General features: G+C 42.2%; 1 protein-coding gene across 2 annotated transcripts in view; it reads left to right on the forward strand.

The window, feature by feature from the left end:
• The window catches only part of LOC121582261 (LARGE xylosyl- and glucuronyltransferase 2), a 97,096-nt gene that overhangs the window by 47,471 nt on the left and 26,910 nt on the right, over positions 1-22,715 (forward strand). The window contains exon 1 of one of the 2 annotated variants that reach the window (XM_041897944.2): positions 9,104-9,260. The exons of the other annotated variant lie outside the window; for it this stretch is intronic. The gene's annotated coding sequence lies outside the window, so the exon portion shown is untranslated. Of the gene's footprint in view, positions 1-9,103; positions 9,261-22,715 lie in introns of those variants that run through there. 2 annotated transcript variants of the gene reach the window in all.

Consider the following 22,715-nt stretch of genomic DNA (forward strand, 5'->3'; position numbering starts at 1 on the left):
TTAACAAACTATCGTTTTGGTAAGTCGGTTAGGACATTTACTTTGTGCATGACACAAGACATTTTTCAAACAATTGTATACAGACAGATTATTTCACTTATAATTCACTGTATCACAATTCCAGTGGGTCAGAAGTTTACATACACTAAGTTGACTGTGCCTTTAAACAGAATTGGAAAATTCCAGAAAATGATGTCATGGCTTTAGCAGCTAATTGACATCATTTGAGTCAATTGGAGGTGTACCTGTGGATGTATTTCAAGGCCTACCTTCAAACTCAGTGCCTATTTGCTTGACATCATGGGAAAATCAAAAGAAATCAGCCAAGACCTTAGAAAAAAAATAGTAGACCTCCACAAGTCTGGTTCATCCTTGGGAGCAATTTCCAAACGCCTGAAGGTACCACGTTCATCTGTACAAACAATAGTACGCAAGTATAAACACCATGGGACCACGCAGCCGTCATACCGCTCAGGAAGGAGACGTGTTCTGTCTCCTAGAGATGAACGTACTTTGGTGCGAAAAGTGCAAATCAATCCCAGAACAACAGCAAAGGACCTTGTGAAGATGCTGGAGAAAACGGGTACAAAAGTATCTATATCCACAGTAAAACGAGTCCTATATCAACATAACCTGAAAGGCCACTCATTAAGGAAGAAGCCACTGCTCCAAAACCGCCATAAAAAAGACAGACTACGGTTTGCCACTGCAAATGGGGACAAAGATCGTACTTTTTGGAGAAATGTCCTACTTTTTGGAGAAAGGTGCACTTCACAAAATAGATGGCATCATGAGGAAGGAAAATTATGTGGATATATTGAAGCAACATCTCAAGACATCAGTCAGGAAGTTAAAGCTTGGTCGCAAATGGGTCTTCCAAATGGACAATGACCCCAAGCATACTTCCAAAGTATTGGAGTGGCCATCACAAAGCCCTGACCTCAATCCTATAGAACATTTGTGGGCAGAACTGAAAAAGATGTGCGAGCAAGAAGGCCTACAAACCTGACTCAGTTACACCAGCTTTGTCAGGAGGAATGGGCCAAAATTCACCCAACTTATTGTGGGAAGCTTGTGGAAGGCTACCCGAAACGTTTGACCCAAGTTAAACAATTTAAAGGCAATGCTACCAAATACTAATTGAGTGTATGTAAACTTCTAACCCACTGGGAATGTGATGAAATAAATAAAAGCTGAAATAAATAATTCTCTCAACTATTATTCTGACATTTCACATTCTTCAAAAGTGGTGATCCTAACTGACCTAAGACAGGGAATTGTTACTAGGATTAAATGTCAGGAATTGTGAAAAAACGTGAGTTTAAATGTATTTGGCTAAGGTGTATGTAAACTTCCGACTTCAACTGTATACTGTCACTCCATTGTTTTTTTTCAACTGGTACCGGGGGACCTTCAGATGAGTATTGTGAGGCCTAGAGCAAAACAACCGACATGTACATGTTCGTGAGAGTCCCATCTTTCTATTGTAGACCAAACCGTTCGGACGCTACAGACGATTTTGTGAAAAGACCGATTTTCAGGATGTCTCATGGTCTGACAAACACCGCTCTAGCTCTGTCACCTTTCACCGCAGATGCGGAAGTGCGACATAGGCGAATGTTGTGGATTGAGACGCAACCAATGCAAAAACAAATATCTGTAGTTTAAACTGACGGATTTTGATGGGATTTTTTTAATTCTGCTAATTAGATTTTTGCGGGGGCATTGTTACATTGCTACTAGGATTGGGCGCTATCCAGATTTTCATACTGTCATACAGTTTCTGTACCCTACCAGGGTATACGGTATTACCAGTAATGCACACAAGGGCTAGTATTTCTTTATAAATAAATGCACAATTAATTGGCACCGTGCCAATATATCCTCCTAACACCAGCTTCGAGGGCATTATCACTTTTATAAAACAGGTTACCAACATATTCAAATAATGATTGACATATTTTCATTAAAAACGTTATTTTGATTAATTTATTCATGCTATTTCATCCTTACACAAGATATAGTCCCGACACAAATCTAGGGTTGCTACCCAAGCCGGCTGGTCGTTCGATCTATCGGTTCGGTTGCCAGAGACGCGACCCAGTTGTTCAGTCTTTTTGTTTGCCATGTTCTATTGCCATACTGGCTGGCAAAGTTCTTATCCCTTGCTTGCTAGTTAGCATAGCTGGAGCCCTGAGCTGGATATAATTTGCCACATCTTAGATAGTTAACTTATAGTTATAAGCAGTAGCGTAGCATGCAGCCCGGTATTGAAAATCATAACATCAGTGTGTCTAAATACCCAGATATACGGTATATTGCCCAAGCCGTAAGTGCTACTGCTTTTTATTAAATGCAATCTTTTATCAATGTTTATTTGCTTCTGATTCTCAGTCTCTTCAGCCAGCGAGTGGGTCTTAGTTTATGAGCTCTAGTAAAGAGTGACTTTGGTTTCGGATTACATTACATAGACACCACCACTCTAGGCAGGAAAAGCCCGCCTATTTCACGCCTATTTATTTAGCTGAAAGGCCTGTCACTTCTTGGCAGAAAGATACAGCACTGTCAAACGAAGTACAATGCTGGAAATCTATCCGCATCCACATCAACTAGTCCCTGCATTCGGAAAGTATTCAGACCCCTTGACTTTTTCCACATTTTGTTACGTTACTGCCTTATTCTAAAATTGATTAAGTTAAATGTTTTCCTCATCAGTCTACACACAATACCCTATAATAGCAAAGCAAAAACAGGTTTTTATAAATTTGTGCAAATGTCAAAAAAAAAAAAAGCCCCATTACTCATTACTTTGTTGAAGCACCTTTGGCAGCGATTACAGCCTCGAATATTCTTGGGTATGATGCTACAAGCTTGGCACACCTATATTTGGGGAGTTTTTCCCATTCTTCTCTGCAGATCCTCTCAAGCTCTGTCAGGTTGGATGGGGAGAGTCGCTGCACAGCTATTTTCAGGTCTCTCCAGAGATGTTCGATCAGGTTCAAGTCTAGGCTCTGGCTGGGCCACTCAAGGACATTCAGAGACTTGTCCCGAAGCCACTCCTGCGTTGTCTTGGCTGTGTGCTTAGGGTCGTTGTCCTGTTGGAAGGTGAACCTTCGCCACAGTCTGAGGTCCTGAGCGATCTGGAGCAGGATTTCATCAAGGATCTCTCTGTTCTTTCCTCTGTTCATCTTTCCCTCGATCCTGACTAGTCTCCCAGTCCCTGCCGCTGAAAAACATCCCCACCATATGTTGCTGCCACCACCATGCTTCACCGTAGTGATAGTGCCAGGTTTCCGAATGCACTGATCCAAAACATTAAGGAACTGGCAGTTTCTCTCTCTCCTTCTCTCTCTCTGTTTTCTTCTATTGAATTATACACTGAGTGTACAAAACATTAGGAACAGCTTCCTAATATTGAGTTGCACCCCCTTTTGCACTCATAACAGCCTCAATTCGTCGCGGCATGGAATCTACAAGGTGTCAAAAGCGTTCCATAGGGATGCTGGCTCATGTTGACTAAAATGCTTCCCACAGTTGTGTCAAGTTGGCTGGATGTCCTTTGGGTGGTGGACCATTCTTGATACACACAGGCTCTGTCGTTGCCGGCCGCGACTGGGAGACCCATGGGGCGGCGCACAATTGGCCCAGCGTCGTCCAGGGTAGGGGAGGGAATGGCCGGCAGGGATGTAGCTCAGTTGGTAGAGCATGGCGTTTGCAACGCCAGGGTTGTGGGTTCGATTCCCACGAGGGGCCAGTATGAAAAATAATGTATGCACTCACTAACTGTAAGTCGCTCTGGATAAGAGCGTCTGCTAAATGACTAAAATGTAAATGTAAAATGAAACTGTTGAGCATGAAAAACCCAGCAGCGTTGCAGTTGTTGACACACAACTAAGCACCGGTTTGTGTCAACAACTGCAACGCTGCTGGGTTTTTCACGCTCAACAGTTTCCTGTGTGTATCAAGAATGGTCCACCACCCAAAGGACATCCAGCCAACTTGACGCCTGGCACCTACTACCATACTCCGTTCAAAGGCACTTAAAACATTTGTCTTGTCTTCACCCTCTGAATGGCACACAATACATCTCAATTGTCTCAAGGCTTAAAAATCCTCTCTCCTCCCCTTCATCGACACTGATTGAAGTAGATTTAACAAATAACATCAATAAGGGATCATAGCTTTCACCTGGATTCACCTGGTCAGTCTATGTTGTGGAAAGAGCATGTGTTCCTAATGTTTTGTACACTCAGTGTGTGCAGCCTAATATTTAAACACTTAGCTAAGTGGGCAGGGGGAATACATGGCATGCACTAATTTGAAATATGTAGTTAGGCTGTTATAAGGTATTATATAACCAATGGTCATCTATAAGGTATTTATTCAGTGCTTTTCTTCTTTGTCTAATAATATAATGTATGTGTTTATTCATTCACATTTAGGATGGGTAACACTTTATTTAAGGGTCTGTAATAAACCATTTATAAGGCATTTATACATTGTATGTTCACGTTTATTAATCATTTCTCCCTCATTAATAAACAATGTACTAATCATTAGTAAAGCATTTTTGCAGTCCCTAATCTAAAGTGAATGCTATTTATACTTTATAAATGTCTGAGTGACCAGTGTAATTTCTCACAAATAGATGGGCATGCCATTGGTAGACATTCCTGCAGTACCTGGTAAAAGAATAAGCACACAACACAGGATGTGTACATATACATGTGTGATAACTAGCTTGCTAACATTTACAAATGTGGGAGAAATGAGTAGTAAATGGTGAGCAAACTGTTCGGAAATGCCTTATAAATGGTTTATTATGGACCATTAAAATAAAGTGTTACCGTAGGATGTTGCTGGAGCACAGGCAGTGTGGTCTTCTGGTCCCAGTGATGCTCGGCCTAGAAGCACAGACAGCTCAGCTGCTGCTGTAGCAGTCAAGTGCAGTGGAGGTACAAAGAAAACAGAGAGAGCGAGAGACACACAGACACTGACAGATGTACTGCCAGTTTTTAGATTTTGGCTCTATATCATATATGTAATAGTAATTAACCCTTATGATAGTAGTTAGGCTTTATTATGAGCCAATGGTAATCTATTAAGCATTTATTCAGTCATTTTTCTTCTTTATCTAACAAATGTGTTTATTCATTCACAACTAGGATGTTGCTGGGCCCAGCACAGACAGCGTGGTCCGCTGGTCTTCTGGTACCAGTGCTGTGGAAAAGGATGCTAGGCTTAGCAGAGACAGCTCAGAGGTGAGTGCAGTGGAGGTAGGAAGAAACCAGAGAGACACAGATGTACTACCAGTTCTTGAAAATGTTGGCTCTATATGAAATCGTGACAGACAGACAGAGAGAGACAGAGTGACAGCAGAGAAGATACAGTGACAGACTGCACAACAAGGAGTCAACAGAGGCACAGTTGTAGTGGTGAGTTGTATCACCAGTGGTGTTTTTAAATGTTGTATTTGTCTTAAACATGAGCTGGTTAAAAAAGGAGGAGGACTATGTTTTACCAGTCACTGGCACAGTAAAAGTTGAGAAACGCTGTACTATAGTGTGCTGCCTATGTTATGTGTAAGTAGCGTGGGGGGCAGGTGCGTGCACGGTGATGTGGCCTGGTGTGGCTAAAATGCCAGGGCTAAACTTGTGTGTGTGCGTGCACACATGTGTGTCTGTCTATATGCGTGTGTGTGTTTGTAGCAGTTATCTGTCTTGCTCGGCGGTGCTGAAAGCCAACCCATTAGATGTTGTCTCTGCGGGGGAGAAAGGCAGTGATCAGATCAGCCCAGTGTCTACAACTCCTATGGAGAAGAGATTGGCTGTCTGGCAGCTTGTTTATCCTGTGTTTTTAACGCTGCAGCTGCCTTCCCTGCCACGGCTCCCTTGGAAGGTAGAGCAGACAAGTTGCACTGAGATCGGGGTACTGTGTATCTCATAGGAAGCATGGAGGGGTTAGAGAGGGCGGATATCCCCTCAGGTCTCATTCCAGAATGTTCTTGGAGGGGAAATACAGCAGGTGCCATGGAAACCCAACCTCTCTCTCTTTCTCTCTCTCTTTCAATTCAATTTAAGGAGCTTTATTGGCATGGGAAACATGTTTACATTGCCAAAGCAAGTGAAATAGATGATAAACAAAAGTGAATTAAACAATTTAAAAAAGAACAGTAAACATTTCAAGTGTCATATTATGTCTATATACAGTGTTGTAATGATGTGCAAATAGTTAATGTACAAAAAGGAAAATAAATAAACATAAATATAGCTTGTATTTACAATGGTGTTTGTTCTTCACTGGTTGCCCTTTTCTTGTGGTAACAGGACACAAACCTTGCTGCTGTGATTGCACACTGTGGTGTTTCACACAATAGGTATGGGAGTTTATCCAAATTGGATTTGTTTTCGAATTCTTTGTGAGGGAAGTATGTGTCTCTAATATGGTCATACATTTGGCAGGAAGTTAGGAAGTGCAGCTCAGTTTCCACCTCATTTTGTGGGCATTGTGCACATAGCCAGGTCTGCCTACACATGAGACCTGAGGGGATCTCTCTCTCTCTCTCTCTCTCTCTCATTCCCCTCACTGTTTCCTACCCACCTATTTATGTGGGACACCCTTTGGGAGCCAGGGAAACCTAAACCATGTCATCTCCCTTCTGTCTCTCTCCCCCTTCCCCCTCCTTTTATGGTGGTGGGGAAACCCAACCCTGGGCCCTGGCCCCTCTCCCCCGTCTTGTCCCCCACCTCCCCTGTTTATGTCGGACCCCTTGTATGGGTGTTGTGGTGAGGGGACTGTGGGTTTACTGGCCAAGGCCCTGCCAGGGTGACCTTTAACCCCATAATTAGGAGATATGCAGAGGTGTTAATCTGCATTAGTCATCTGGTTTGACAGCCACCAAATACCTCAACCAACGTCCCTGGACACTGATCTAAGGACAGTTCTAAGTCTCCTCTAATGGTTAAGGTCAGGAATGGCGGAAGGTAAGCTGATCCTAGATCTATAACTGTGCCTATGGGTAACTTCTACCCAAAGCAACCAGAGGAGAAAGAGCATTGGAGACTGGAGGAAAGCAGTGAAACCAGTTCAACTGCACTAAAGGTCCATTAGCAATGTAAAACCTTAAAACCGGTGCCTGTAGAAGTGCTGCATGAATCACTGTCCGTTTCATCAGGGTGTTTGGGTTTTGGTATTGGTATAGAACGGCTAGTGCTGCTACCAGTTGTTTGTGTGCGGCTGTTTGTAGTTGTTTCTACTGGAATCTGACTGTCTTGGTTTAGCTTGGAGGTTCAAGGGGAAACTGGTGCTCTAGGGACTGAGATTGCATTGCATTTCAGCATAGAATTATGATTTTTTTGCCTTTCTCACACACACACAGACAAACACACACAAACACACAGTACCTCCCCACACATACATACAGTACATAGAAATGCCTGTGACTGGCCTTGCATGGGTAGAAACAGTATCGTTGTGCTCCTGTGTAAGAGATAAGGAGTGCTGAGACTGTACTCTCTGCTCCTCTCTGCTCTTTCAGCTCAGTTCATTCTCCCTCCAGACTTTCTCCAGTTATTACTGTCTCTAATGGGGGATCCATCATCACAGCTTCATTTAGATAGCAGGCCAGAAACAGGCTCCAACTAGCTCTCTGTTTAGCAAAAACAGCGTTGTATCTACTTTAATTAGAGAGCCTTACTCCCCTGTCACATGAGCCCACACACTCACACAAACACACGCACATACGTAAGTACACATGCATAGACACACACACATTCCCTACTTAAGTGATAATGCCAGAGAAGCCGGTGTTTGGAGGATATATTGGCACGGGTGTTGTTAGGCCCGAGACGAAGTCGAGCTAATAATACACGATTTCGCCTGGTATAGAAAATGTGCTCTCTTGTCAGGACACAGTTGTTTAGAGGAGCTAGCCAATAACACAGCTTACACAATCACTTCAAACGGAAGCTGGAAAGACTGTAAACTAGCTGCATTTCATTTAGTTTGACCTGTTTTCTATTGACATTTCTTTGTATATATCCATAAAAATGATGCCAGCTGATTCATGATTTCAACTGGCTGAGAACAGCTGTCTGCCTGCCTGTCTTGTCCCGACTCCTGACATGTTCATTACTATGGGACAGCTGGAGATCGAATTTAAATATTGAAACAATGTTGCAAATGACGGAGAGACAGACAGCAAGGTTTATGCAAATTTCCGCTGTTGAAAACCAAATGCTAGTCTAAAAGAAATGGGAGATAATGTCTAGATGCTTTTTATAGTGGAGGTCAACTTTATAAATTGTGTGGCTGGGCTGATGAGACAGTGGATTTGCGCAGTGAGATGGAACAGAGTAAATAGGCATTTCAACGTCATAGCTTTAGCTGGTGGTAACTCGTGGAGTAGACACCGGCTGGAATGCAGTTTTAACCAATCAGCATCCAGGATTAGACCCATCCGTTGTGTAAATATGCATAGACCGACTTGGAGCCACCAATGTCAGCATTTATGTGCACACATTAATCCGCGCATATCAGGGTTGGGGTCAATTCGGTATTTCTGAATGTAATTTAATTCAAACAATACATTTGAATTTAATCTGAATTATCCACACCCTACAGGAAGCAGTATAAAATGTGAATTTAAGGAATGCATGCATGCACACACACACACACACACACACACTGTTAATCATCCACTCTTAGGAATCAGGATAGTCAGTAATGCAGCGGTAACCCAGTCTCTGCATTAAAAGATAAAGAAAAAGAGAGTGAGAGACAATGAGAGAGGGAGGGAGAGTCTTGCATTCCTGAGCTCCAACCAACTCCTGTCTTTTGTCACAGAGGGTTAACTGTGTGCAAGGTGACACCCCTCCCCCTTTCTCTAGTTCTCCTTTCAGCCTCTTGCCCCCTTTCCTGCACATTTTCTGTTATCGAGGGGAGAGAGAGAGAGAGAGAGAGAGAGAGAGAGAGAGAGAGAGAGAGAGAGAGAGAGAGAGAGAGAGAGAGAGAGAGAGAGAGAGAGAGAGAGAGAGAGAGAGAGAGAGAGAGAGAGAGAGAGAGAGAGAGAGAGACTGCTCTACCGCCGAAGAAAAGGAGGATTAAGTAGAGGAAGAGAAGGAGAGGGAGGAGAGGAAGAGAAAGGGGCTTATTGAAAGCGTGGCTGTGCACAACAACGTGGACTTGCCGCTACACGCTTGGTAGACACTTAAAACACGGAGAGGAGAGGAAATGATTGGAGCTTACACACACACACGCAGGTAGGAAGAAAGTGCAAAGGTCATAGCAGCTTGTTATTATCGACTGTGTGGGTCTGTGTTTGTCCGCTTTTGTGAGTGTGTGTGTAGGTCGGCTTTGTTTTCACTGTCAGCTGTCAAAGTTCTTGGCAGACCTACAAGCACATCTTACAGATGGAAAGGTGAGAGAGAGACAGAACAAGAGAGTGTGTCTGTGTGTGAGAGAGAGGGAGAGAAAGAGAGGTGTGTTCCTGTGTGAACAGGAGTGGGAGGTGAGCAGCACTCCCCTGTTATCTCCTTCCGTTCCCCCTTGAGTGAATAGAGCATTTGTGCTGTCATTGTAGTCCTTCTGTCCCATTATTTTCTTCTGTCCCTCTCTTCCTACATTATCTTTCTCTGTTGTAGTCTACCTACAGAAGGTTCTGTTTCTATATGTGTCCTGCAGCTCTATCTTTTCTGATATCTTTTCTCTTAATTGTTTTCCTCAAGGTGTACTATCTCTTAAAGGTTTTCCCCAGGAATTTGACCTTGGTGTGCTGTGTTTACTATCTTCGATGTCCTTCTCTAGACCGTGTGTGGGTGTACCCTGTTATGTTTTCTGTCTTTGTCGTATGTTGTCATTGAGTCATCCAGTGTGCTGTTGTTTTAGTGAGTGAGCCTTCAGAGGTGACAGTATGTTAAAACAACATATTACGGCAGATGGGACAAGGTAACTGTCTGTTATTGTTATTTCTGCAGGCCATTGAAGGATACTCAACTTAATCTGTTGTAGCGTCACTCTGTACAGGGGGCTGAGGAGGACGTGTGTATGTGTGTGTGTGCCTGTGTGTACGCCTGAGCGCGTGTGTGAGGATAAGTGTGTGTCTGTGTCCGTGTGTGTTTATGCATAACAAGGCGAATTATTGAGTGTAAACTGAGGTGAAATGAGTTAGTCTGTGACCTAGCGTAACCTCTAGCTTTATTGTTTCTCCTTCCCCTGTGTCCCTGTAACGGCTGGGGATTAGCTCAGAAAACAATCCTCCATATTGTAAACAAACAGCATATGATTACGACATTGACCTTTTATTCAAACTATAATTTTTACCAGGATTTGCCTTACTCTTTACTGTGGCTCTGATTGCACACTCTCTCACTGTCTGTGTGTCTGTCTGTGTGTGTGTGTGTGTGTGTGTGTGTGAGTGAGAGTCCGTGCGTGCGTGAAGATTAACAGATTTTCACACAGTTCAGCAAAAGCCAAATACAGCGTACACACTGCTGAATCACCTTTTTTTCCATTAGGAGAGGAGTTTCTTGAAAGTTTTCAAACCATATTCTGAAAGTCTGTTTTTCTGGGCCTCTGTGATGGATGCCGATGATCTATGATAGATAAGGGATAGCTAACAGATAGGTGATAAGTCATAGATCATAGATATTTGTCCAGCATCCTTCATTTTGCTTCTTGCTCTCTCTCTCTCATATTTCTGCAGGCTGGTGCAGAGCTTTAGTTACATTTAAACAACACACTTTCTCTCTCTCCTTTTGGCCCTCAGTAACCTGAAACCCATTGCTAGACTAGAGTCCTCCATAGATGTATCTCTTTCTAACAGTAATGATACCCTAGTCTGCCCTCAAGCATGTAATTCTCTCATGCCATGTGTTTCTAGTACTACTTGTGCTTTCTATTCCTCTGTATATGTGTGTGTGTGTGTGCTTTAACTACCACAGGACAAGTGTGTAAAGACTGTAAAGTGGTTGCGACTTTAAAGGAAAACTACACCCAAAAACGATCTTTTGGTATTTGTTTCATTAGTCCATTGTTGATGTAGTCCCAAAATGTTTTGCATGTCAGCAATCACGTTTTCAAGATATGTAACTTTCAAAATACACAAATCTGGCCCGTATGATGCATTTTGCATCATATGATGCTGCGTTTTGCAGTTTCCCTTTAATATTGCCCACTGATAATCAAACCCATTGTTTGTGAATTGCTGAGGCTGTGAACTGTCAACTTGGATTGGCACTGGAGAAGTGTTACTCTTTCCATTACCAGCACCGTAGAGGTGCTCTGATATAGGACCGAGGGAGAGATAGGAATAGAGGGGAAGATTAGGAAAAGAAGGGACTTTGAGACGCAGACTGATAAAGGCTGATTTTAGAGGGTGGCCAGACGAGAGGACACATATTAACTTGGGTTCACCATCAAAGGACCAACAGACCATGTAACGCTGAGTGTGTGTGTGAGTGCATGCATCCGTGCTTGTGTGTGTGGCTGTTAAGAACAGAGCCGGCGCAGCTAGGTTTGAAGATTAGCGTCACCTTGTATTCTAGGATCAGTCTGGAGTGGAGTTAACAACTTCACAGTCCTTCTAGAACTATTCCACGATCCTTATGGGCAAAGCTACTCCAGTTAACTTTAGAGCTCTCTGTCTGTCTGCCATTCTCTCTCTCTCTCTCTCTCTCTCTCTCTCTCTCTCTCTCTCTCTCTCTCTCTCTCTCTCTCTCTCTCTCTCTCTCTCTCTCTCTCTCTCTCTCTCTCTCTCTCTCTCTCTATCTCTCTCTCTCTCTCTCTCTCTCTCTCTCTATCTGTGTATGTCAATCTTCCTTATACAGTGCATTTGGAAAGTATTCAGACCCCTTGACTTTTTCCAGATTTTGTTACGTTACAGCCTTATTCTAAAATGATTTATATAGTTTTTTTCCTTATCAATCTACACAAATACCCCATAATGACAAAGCAAAAACTGGTTTTTATAAATTTTTGCAAATGTATTAAAAATCAAAAACGGAAATATCAAATTTACATAAGTATTCAGACCCTTTACTCAGTACTTTGTTGAAGCACCTTTGGCAGCGATTACAGCCTCAAGTCTTCTTGGGTATGACGCTACAAGCTTGGCACACCTGTATTTGGGGACTTTCTCCCATTCTTCTCTGCAGATCCTCTCAAGCTCTGTCAGGTTGGATGGGGAGAGTCGCTGCACAGCTATTTTCAGGTCTCTCCAGAGATGTTCGATAAGGTTCAAGTCTAGGCTCTGGCTGGGCCACTCAAGGACATTCAGAGACTTGTCACGAAGCCACTCATGCGTTGTCTTGGATGTGTGCTTACGGTCTTGCGCTGATGGAAGGTGAACCTTTGCCCCAGTCTGTTTTCCTGAGCACTCTGGAGCAGGTTTTCATCAAGGATCTCTCTATACTTTGCTCCGTTCATCTTTCCCTCAACCCTGACTAGTCCCCCAGTCCCTGCCGCTGAAAGACATCCCCACAGCATGATGCTGCCACCACCATGGTTCACTGTAGGGATGGTGCCAGGTTTCCTCTAGACATGACGCTTGGTTTTCAGTCCAAAGAGCTCAATCTTGGTTTCATCAGACCAGAGAATCTTGTTTCTCATGGTCTGAGAGTCTTTAGGTGCCTTTTGGCAAACTCCAAGCGGGCTGGCATGTGCCTTTTACTGAGGAGTGGCTTAGTCTGGCCACTCAACCATAAATGCCTGATTGCTGCAGAGATGGTTGTTCTTCTGGAAGGTTCGCCCCATCTCCACAGAGAAGCTCTGTCAGAAAAGCTCTGTCAGAGTGACCATCGGGTTCTTGGTCACCTTCCGGGCCAAGGCCCTTCTCCCCCGATTGCTCAGTTTTAAGAATGATGGAGGCCACTGTGCTCTTGGGGACCTTCAATGCTGCAGAAATTTTTGGTACCCTTCCCCAGATCTGTGCCTCGACTCAATCCTGTCTCAGAGCTCTATGGACAATTCCTTTGACCTCATGGCTTGGTTTTTGGTCTGACATGCACTGTGAACTGTGGGACCTTATAGACAGGTGTGTGCCTTTCCAAATCATGTCCAATCAATTGAATTTACCACAGATGGACCTCACTCAAGTTGTAGAAACATCTCAAGGATGAACAATGAAAACAAGATGCACTGGAGCTCAATTTTGAGCAAAGGGTCTGAAAACTTATGTAAATAAGGTACTTCTGTTGTTATTTATTTATAACTTTGCAAAAATGTCAATCCATTTTACAATAAGGCTGTAACGTAATTTTTTTGGGAAAAGTAAAGGGGTGTGAATACTTTCCGAATGCACTGTGTGTATTATATGTACACTACCAGTCAAGAGTTTGGACACACCTACTCATTCATGGGATTTCCTTATTTTTTACATTTTTTACATTGTAGAATAATAGTGAAGACATTAAAACTATGAAATCACACATATGGAATCATGTAGTAACCAAAAAAGTGTTAAACAAATCTAAATATATTTTATATTTTATATTTGAGATTCTTCAAAAAGCCACCCTTTGCCTTGATGACAGCTTTGCACACTCTTGGCATTCTCTCAACCAGCTTCAATGAACAGGTGTGCCTTCTTAAAAGTTAATTTGTGGAATTTCTTTCCTTCTTAATGCGTTTGAGCCAATCAGTTGTGTTGTGACAAGGTAGGGGTGGTATACAGATGATTAGCCCTATTTGGTAAAAGACCAAGTCCATATTATGGCAAGAACAACTCAAATAAGCAAAGAGAAACAATAGTCCATCATTACTTTAAGACATGAAGGTCAGTCAATACGGAACATTTCAAGAACTTTGAAAGTTTCTTCAAGTGCAGTCGCAAAAACCATCAAGCGCTATGATGAAACTGGCTTTCATGAGGACCGCCACAGGAATGGAAGACCCAGAGTTACCTCTGCTGCAGAGGGTAAGTTCATTAGAGTTATCAGCCTCAGAAATTGCATCCCAAATAAATGCTTCACAGAGTTCAAGTAACAGACACATCTCAACATCAACTGTTCAGAGGGGACTGTGAGAATAAGGCCTTCATGGTCGAATTGCTACAAAACCACTACTAAAGGACACCAATAAGAAAAAGAGACCTGCTTGGGCCAAGAAACACAAGCAATTGACATTAGACCGGTGGAAATGTGTCCTTTGGTCTGGAGTCCAAATTTGACATTTTTGGTTCCAACCGCTGTGTCTTTGTGAGATGCGGTGTGGGTGAACGGATGATCTCTGCATGTGTAGTTCCCACCGTAAAGCATGGAGGCGGAGGTGTTATGGTGTGGGGGTGCTTTGCTGGTGACACTGTCTGTGATTTATTTAGAATTCAAGGCACACTTAACCAGCATGGCTACCACAGCATTCTGCAGCAATACGCCATCCCATCTGCTTTGGGCTTAGTGGGACTATCATTTGTTTTTCAACAGGACAATGACCCAACACACCTCCAGGCAGTGTAAGGGCTATTTGACCAAGAAGCAGAGTGATGGAGTGCTGCATTAGATGACCTGGCCTCCGCAATCCCCGACCTCAACCCAATTGAGATGGTTTGGGATGAGTCAGACGGCAGAGTGAACGAAAAGCAGCCAATAACTCCTTCAAGACTATTGGAAAAGCATTCCAGGTGAAGCTGGTTGAGAGAATGCCAAGAGTGTTTAAGGATGTCATCAAGGCAAAGGGTGGCTATTTGAAGAATCTCAAATCTCAAATATATTTTGATTTGTTTAACACTTTTTTGGTTACTACATGATTCCATGTGTGTTATTACAACATTTTGATGTCTTCACTATTATTCTACAATGTAGAAAATAGTTAAAATAAAGAAAAACCCTTGAATGAGTAGGTGTGTCCAAACTTTTGACTGGTACTGTATATATATTTATATTCCTGTCTGACATTGCTTGTTCTGACATTTCTTAATTTCTTAATTTTTCTGGATTCTTTTTAAATGTTGTATTATTATTGCTAGGTATTTCTGCACTGTTGGAGCTATAAACACAAGCATTACGCTGCACCTGCGATAACATCATCTGCAAATCTGTGTACGCGACCAATAAACTTTGATTTGATTTGCCTCTCTCTCTTTCTCTGTCTCTTTCACACACCACACACACCACACACACACACACACACACACACACACACACACATGAACAAACAAACAAACACACAAACTCTTCTGATAGCAGTCAGAGCTGCAGCAGATGTGATATGAGCAGTAGAGTCTAACTGTCTAAATTGCAGTTTCATATTTCATTTGAAAACTCCCTGCTGTTACTGCGAAGTGTGTGAACCATCATGTGAGCACAGATTATTGACTGGGGTGATAATTGTGTTTCTTACCCTGCTCTGTGAAAAATGTGAAGAGAGAAATGTGTGTGTGTGTGTGCTGCATCTCTCTGTCATCTCCCTGACACATGCCTGAACAGACTCCATTACCGTATATTGCCCCAAGCGACATAATTGAACAGAAGTGATCTAGGGATGCTGCAACAACAATACATGAGGGGACACAGTCAGCCAACCAAACACTAACACACACACACATTCACACACATGCTAGTGGTTGTTCACCCGCACCCGCCCGAAATTGCTAATAACCCATCCGCAACCGCCCGACTATATGTGATAAAAGTGAAAATCGGAGGCCCGCACCCGATCCTAACCCGCAAATATAGAAAATGCACTGTAGGCTACGTTCAGGCAAGGCGGAATTATTTTTTGACAGGGGGTGCAGGATTGTTTTTTGCCTAATTTAGATATGTTTCTGCTTATAATTTCTGACATTTTGGTAGGCTATTTGTTAGTCAACTTGTCTATAATTAGATACATGCAGCTTCGCTTCTGTCATTATATGTTGCCCTGGAAGACTAAATAAACTCTTGCTCACCAGAATGTCTGAAATGATAGAATGAATGCTTCAGTCTACACTGTTAAAATGAAGTGCTTTATAACACCAAAACTAGTGGCAACTGAGCTGCCACCAACTTGAAGGAGACGAAACCTTAACTTTGAAAGACATTATCCTGAGATGTTTTGAAACATAACATGGTGTGTTGTAACGCCACTTAAGTGTTGTGCAACACCTTGCCAGGGACTGGGAGCTGGTGTTTCGAGTCCTGTTTAGTGCAGAATTAGATACTTTCTCTTTTGGTGTCATGTCCTCACTCTAAAGCTTCTTAAAACCATTATGATGTTTTGAATCCTTTCTAGTGCATAATTAGATCGCTTTTTATTTAGTGGCTTAATGTTTAACATTGTTTTATGTATTTGATCATTTGCCATTTTATACCATTTTGGCAGGTAATGTCAAGCTCAGTGTTCAAACCATCAACACTAACTGGAGGTTGAACAGCATAAATTGTGGATTCTGCACTTGCCCTCTTCCATTGACAATCATAAATGTGGGAATGGGTGCTGTCCTCATTGAATGTCAATTTAACTGACGGTTTTGACATCCATCCGTTCATCATGATCCATTACACCTCATGGTACAACAAGCTTATTACTAATATAAAAATATACTTTTCTTTCTTCAAACATGTATACAACACTGTGTGAAAGAATCATCAAGTCTAAAAATGTTGAATTACCCACAATCCTCTAAAATCAGAGTCACATGGCAAGATATGAAATGAAAGGTGATTAAAACCAAAGACTTCCAATGAATTCAATCACTAAATGTTCTCTCTCTTTGGTTATCCTCATGAAAGCTACTTACATTTTGAGGAATATATTTAGTTGGATTTATTTTTAAAATATATTTTGGCTGTATTTTGACACTATTGAAACAGTTATGAAGTGACAAAGGAGATACAGATAGGTGGGAGAAACAGATTGAAGGGTTGGAGCGGGGAATTTAACACCGGTCTTCGGTGGATAGAGGGGTGACGTGTCTAAGCCGTGTGCGTTATTGCTAGACCACGGGCTCTAGACGACTTGCATTAATTTGAATGAAGTATATGTTGGTTGTTTATTTGAGTTCATTTTAATTAACCCCAGAATAATCTCTTACAGGGTGGTTGAGTGGGTCAAATTCCAATGCAATTTACCATTTTACTGCCCTCATTCTGTGCATTAAAACACTTGGGTTTACATTCAAACACCCTCCAAACACCAGATCTCAGCTTAGTTTTCATGGTTTCATTACACAATCATGGTGTTTTGAGACTTTCTACTTTTACAGTGTAGTTGACATCACTAAAGTTTTCTCTGTCATTACTGCTTCTTTCGTGGAGCAAAGACATTTAGGGACCAGGGAGAAAATGCAATAACTCAACAAAAAAAGAAGTGTAATATTTTCGGTGCAAAATGTTTTATGATGCTTTTAAAGATAGCACCTCTACAGATGGTCCCTAACTGCACATTCGCATTCACTCAAGATGCTGAAAGTAATAAATAATATTTCCCCACTCCTGTTCCCGAGTCAAAATGTACATTTGTTGTATCAATCAGCCAGGTCACCCGTTGTACAAGTCAGTATTCGACATCCATCCATGTCTGAGGACGTCTGGCGATGATATGTAAACTGTCCACTAGGGGCAACAGCGAGCGCTGTTACCTTCAAGTAGGTTTCGGTTTTGCTAGGGTGTTGTGGACGGGGATGGTGGATGTTTATAAGCATCTGCCTCTGGTGCCAAAGGTTGCATGTTCTAATCCAGCAATAGAACGTTGTTTTTGAGATTTTTGTTTTAAGCTTATCCCAAACCTTAACCCTTACCTTAACCATTCTGAGTTAATGCCTAACCTTAAGATGTCAGAGTTAATGCCTAAACTTAACCCTAACCTTAAAAATTCTGAGTTAATGCCTAAACACAACATTTGACGTTTGGAACAACTTCGAAATTTGATGTTTGAGAAACTTGGATGAACGTCTAATTCTGACTTGAGCTTGTTGGTATCAATTTACTACAAGAAATGCTTAATTCTGCTGGAATTAATGTTAAGACTATGTGAGAGGTTATAGACCTACAGTCATTGTGAAGATTTCAGTTTCCATTTAATCCATCTGAACAGTAGGCTACAGCTCATTTGACGTGTCATAGGCCTATTTTAAGTCCCTGTCTTGTGACTGTCGAATTTATATAGTGCCTCACAATCATCACACATAACATAGCCATCACTGCTATCATCCTCTTTTACCGCTTCACCAAATCTTTCCAAAACATTAATTTTCTTGCCCCTCCCTACTCTTTATTTTTAATTCTCAATTTCGCAGCTCAGTGATGCCGAAACGTTGGAGGTTTTTTACCCAATAAATTACTGGGAGGTTATACATATTGAGTGTGTGACCATCTTTGTTTTTATTGAATTAAACTCTGACAATGTCCTTTTTGCCTCAGTGGATCGACATTAACTTTTTCTGCCCGTTCCCAAAAGCTTTAAAGGATTGGCATGTAGGCTATTTGGCACGTGTAAAGTGCCCTAAAGCTTACGCACTAATGCCAGATGCAAAACTCAGTGTAGCCTATAGGTCTAGATATAAATTGCACAAGAATTATACATTTATAGATTTGATTTCTGTACTATTTTCTCTTTATTCAATCCGACCGCCACCTGCCTGCCCCGCAGATATAACCGCAGGGACTGCAAGCTATGAGTCAACCCACGCATCACACACACAAACTATACAACACACAGGACAAGACAGGACAAACAAATGCAGAGGGAACCAATCCGTCTGTGCAGATACACTCACAAACATACAGACAGAGGTAAATGTATCCACTCTGAATGGATGGTTTGGTTTTCAATCAATAATCTAATCTCAAGAGTGTGTGTGTGCGTGTGTGTGTGTGAACCCTTGGCTGAGGTCAAGATAGAGAAAGAGAGTAGTTGATTAACCATCTCCTCTGTTATCACGGTTCTCTAATGCAGGAAGCGCCAAACTGATTATGCCCTAATCAGAGATATCTCCCTTCCTGATTAGCACAGCGCTAAAAGTCCCTTCACTTTGAATGGGGAAGCTACCGCTAAAGGCCTTTACACAGAGACTCAATGGCTTCAGCTCTTAATTGCATTATTACTTACATTATACAGTATTTAGTCAGCCACCAATTGTGCATGTTCTCCCACTTAAAAAGAAGAGAGAGGCCTGTAATTTTCATCATAGGTACAGTGGGGGAAAAAAGTATTTAGTCAGCCACCAATTGTGCAAGTTCTCCCACTTAAAAAGATGAGAGAGGCCTGTAATTTTCATCATAGGTACACGTCAACTATGACAGACAAATTGAGATTTTTTTTCTCCAGAAAATCACATTGTAGGATTTTTTATGAATTTATTTGCAAATTATGGTGGAAAATAAGTATTTGGTCACCTACAAACAAGCAAGATTTCTGGCTCTCACAGACCTGTAACTTCTTCTTTAAGAGGCTCCTCTGTCCTCCACTCGTTACCTGTATTAATGGCACCTGTTTGAACTTGTTATCAGTATAAAAGACACCTGTACACAACCTCAAACAGTCACACTCCACACTCCACTATGGCCAAGACCAAAGAGCTGTCAAAGGACACCAGAAACAAAATTGTAGACCTGCACCAGGCTGGGAAGACTGAATCTGCAATAGGTAAGCAGCTTGGTTTGAAGAAATCAACTGTGGGAGCAATTATTAGGAAATGGAAGACATACAAGACCACTGATAATCTCCCTCGATCTGGGGCTCCACGCAAGATCTCACCCCGTGGGGTCAAAATGATCACAAGAACGGTGAGCAAAAATCCCAGAACCACACGGGGGGACCTAGTGAATGACCTGCAGAGAGCTGGGACCAAAGTAACAAAGCCTACCATCAGTAACACACTATGCCGCCAGGGACTCAAATCCTGCAGTGCCAGACGTGTCCCCCTGCTTAAGCCAGTACATGTCCAGGCCCGTCTGAAGTTTGCTAGAGTGCATTTGGATGATCCAGAAGAGGATTGGGAGAATGTCATATGGTCAGATGAAACCAAAATATAACTTCTTGGTAAAAACTAAACTCGTCGTGTTTGGAGGACAAAGAATGCTGAGTTGCATCCAAAGAACACCATACCTACTGTGAAGCATGGGGGTGGAAACATCATGCTTTGGGGCTGTTTTTCTGCAAAGGGACCAGGACGACTGATCCGTGTAAAGGAAAGAATGAATGGGGCCATGTATCGTGAGATTTTGAGTGAAAACCTCCTTCCATCAGCAAGGGCATTGAAGATGAAACGTGGCTGGGTCTTTCAGCATGACAATGATCCCAAACACACCGCCCGGGCAACGAAGGAGTGGCTTCGTAAGAAGCATTTCAAGGTCCTCGAGTGGCCTAGCCAGTCTCCAGATCTCAACCCCATAGAAAATCTTTGGAGGGAGTTGAAAGTCCGTGTTGCCCAGCGAAAGCCCCAAAACATCCCTGCTCTAGAGGAGATCTGCATGGAGGAATGGGCCAAAATACCAGCAACAGTGTGTGAAAACCTTGTGAAGACTTACAGAAAACGTTTGACCTGTCTCATTGCCAACAAAGGGTATATATCAAACTATTGAGAAACTTTTGTTATTGACCAAATACTTATTTTCCACCATAATTTGCAAATAAATTCATAAAAAATCCTACAATGTGATTTTCTGGATTTTTTTCCCTCATTTTGTCTGTCATAGTTGACGTGTACCTATGATGAAAATTACAGGCCTCTCCCATCTTTTTAAGTGGGAGAACTTGCACAATTGGTGGCTGACTAAATACTTTTCTTCCCCACTGTATATATATATATATATATATATATATATATATAGAGAGAGAGAGAGAGAGAGAGAGAGAGAGAGAGAGAGAGAGAGAGAGAGAGAGAGAGAGAGAGAGAGAGAGAGAGAGAGAGAGAGAGAGAGAGAGAGAGAGAGAGAGAGAGAGAGAGAGAGAGAGAGAGAGAGAAGTGACAGCATTGGAAATGCTTTTGGCGGTTAATCTGCTTCTGTTTTGTGGGTGGCACTGTGTGCTGTTTTCGATGGATGGGTCCTGGCCTCTCGGGGCCTTAGGGATCCGGAGGGACGTGGGTGGGATGCCGATCACTGGGATGACGGCTCAACTTGGGATGGGGAGAGGCTTTAGCGGGGGAATTAGTGGAGAACAATTGAATGGTTACTCAGTAGCAATGCAAATATCACTGTATTTTTAATGAGAAAATAATAAATAATAGATACAAAATTAGAATAAATGAAGAATTTTTTTTTTCTAATCTCAAGAGTGTGTGTGCGTGTGTGTGTGTGTGTGTGAACCCTTGGCTGAGGTCAAGATAGAAAAAGAGAGTAGTTGATTAACCATCTCCTCTGTTATCACGGTTCTCTAATGCAGGAAGCGCCAAACTGATTATGCCCTAATCAGAGATATCCCCCTTCCTGATTAGCACAGCGCTAAAAGGCCCTTCACTTTGAATGGGGAAGCTACCGCTACAGGCCTTTACACAGAGACACAGTGGCTTCAGCTCTTAATTGCATTATTACTTACATTATATGTTCCTCAGGAGCCATGTTTGATTGACAGTCGTGCTTAGAAATACAGGAACAGGCGGCAGGTTTCCCTTGGCACAATTCAATATGCTCTACAATAATGTGGAATGGAAAACTTTGGCTGTTTTGTACGTAACACATTAAGAATTTCTGCTTGGAGGACAATGAATGAAGTGCTGTATTCTGTTATGTTATGTTTAGTTTCCATTCTATTTCCAACAAGATCTCATGGTCTGACTGCAGTATTCGACTTTTGTCCATAAACATAGACATTTTGACGGTTAAGTTTAGGCATTAATTCCAAATGGTTAAGGTAAGGGTTAAGGTTTGGGATAGAGTTTAAACCAGGGGTTGGAAACGGTTCAGGGAACAGAACAGAAAACTGTAAAATAACAAACTTTTCAAGGAACAGAATCGGATCCGGTAATAGAAGTGATCTATACTATTCCGGAACAGAATCGTTGTTTTAAAAGCATGGGAAGTGGTTATTAAGGTTATTTGACATTCTGGGCAAGAGGGAGGGAGGGAGAGGGAGCGGGAGAGGGAGAGGGAGAGAGAGAGGGAGAGAGAGGGAGAGAGAGGGAGGGAGGGAGGGAGGGAGGGAGAGAGAGAGAGAGAGAGAGGGGGGGAGGGAGGGAGGGGGAGAGGGAGGGGGGATGAAACGAAACATGACCTCAATGTTGAGGCTATGCGTACACCTGTGGTGTAAATAATTTCCGAATGGGTTTATCTTTAGCACACAGAGAAAAGAGAAAGTATATGAAAGATCAGAGAGAAAAGATTAAAAAGCAGATGTCTTGCAGTATTTATCATATGATGCAGCCAAGGTTTTCTGGGAAAAATCCCCTTCATGATCTCACCTTGACCAGGTGTTGTAAATGTAGGGTGTAACCTCAATACTGGGTGGATCACACTTAATATTACTGTACTTTGGCAGGCAAAGAGCAGTAACTGTGCTTAAAAAAGCACAGCAAGGAAATGTATGCGGTATTTGACGTGAATGTTTTTTGAGGTTATAGTTGAATCAACGGTAGATTTGGGGTGATTGTTGTGTTAAAGGGATATTTCACCCAAATTACAAAATTACATATTGGTTTTCTTACCCTGTAATCAGTCTATGGACAAGGACATTAGCATTTGGAAATATTGGCAGGGTAACAAAATCAAAGCATGGATTGTTGTCATACCTGGTCCATAGGCTGCTTACAGGGTAAGGAAACCAAGATGTAATTTTTTTATTTGGATGAACTATCCTTTTAAGGC

The sequence above is a fragment of the Coregonus clupeaformis genome, chromosome 15 (assembly GCF_020615455.1).
Source record: "Coregonus clupeaformis isolate EN_2021a chromosome 15, ASM2061545v1, whole genome shotgun sequence".
Lineage (NCBI taxonomy): Eukaryota > Metazoa > Chordata > Actinopteri > Salmoniformes > Salmonidae > Coregonus > Coregonus clupeaformis.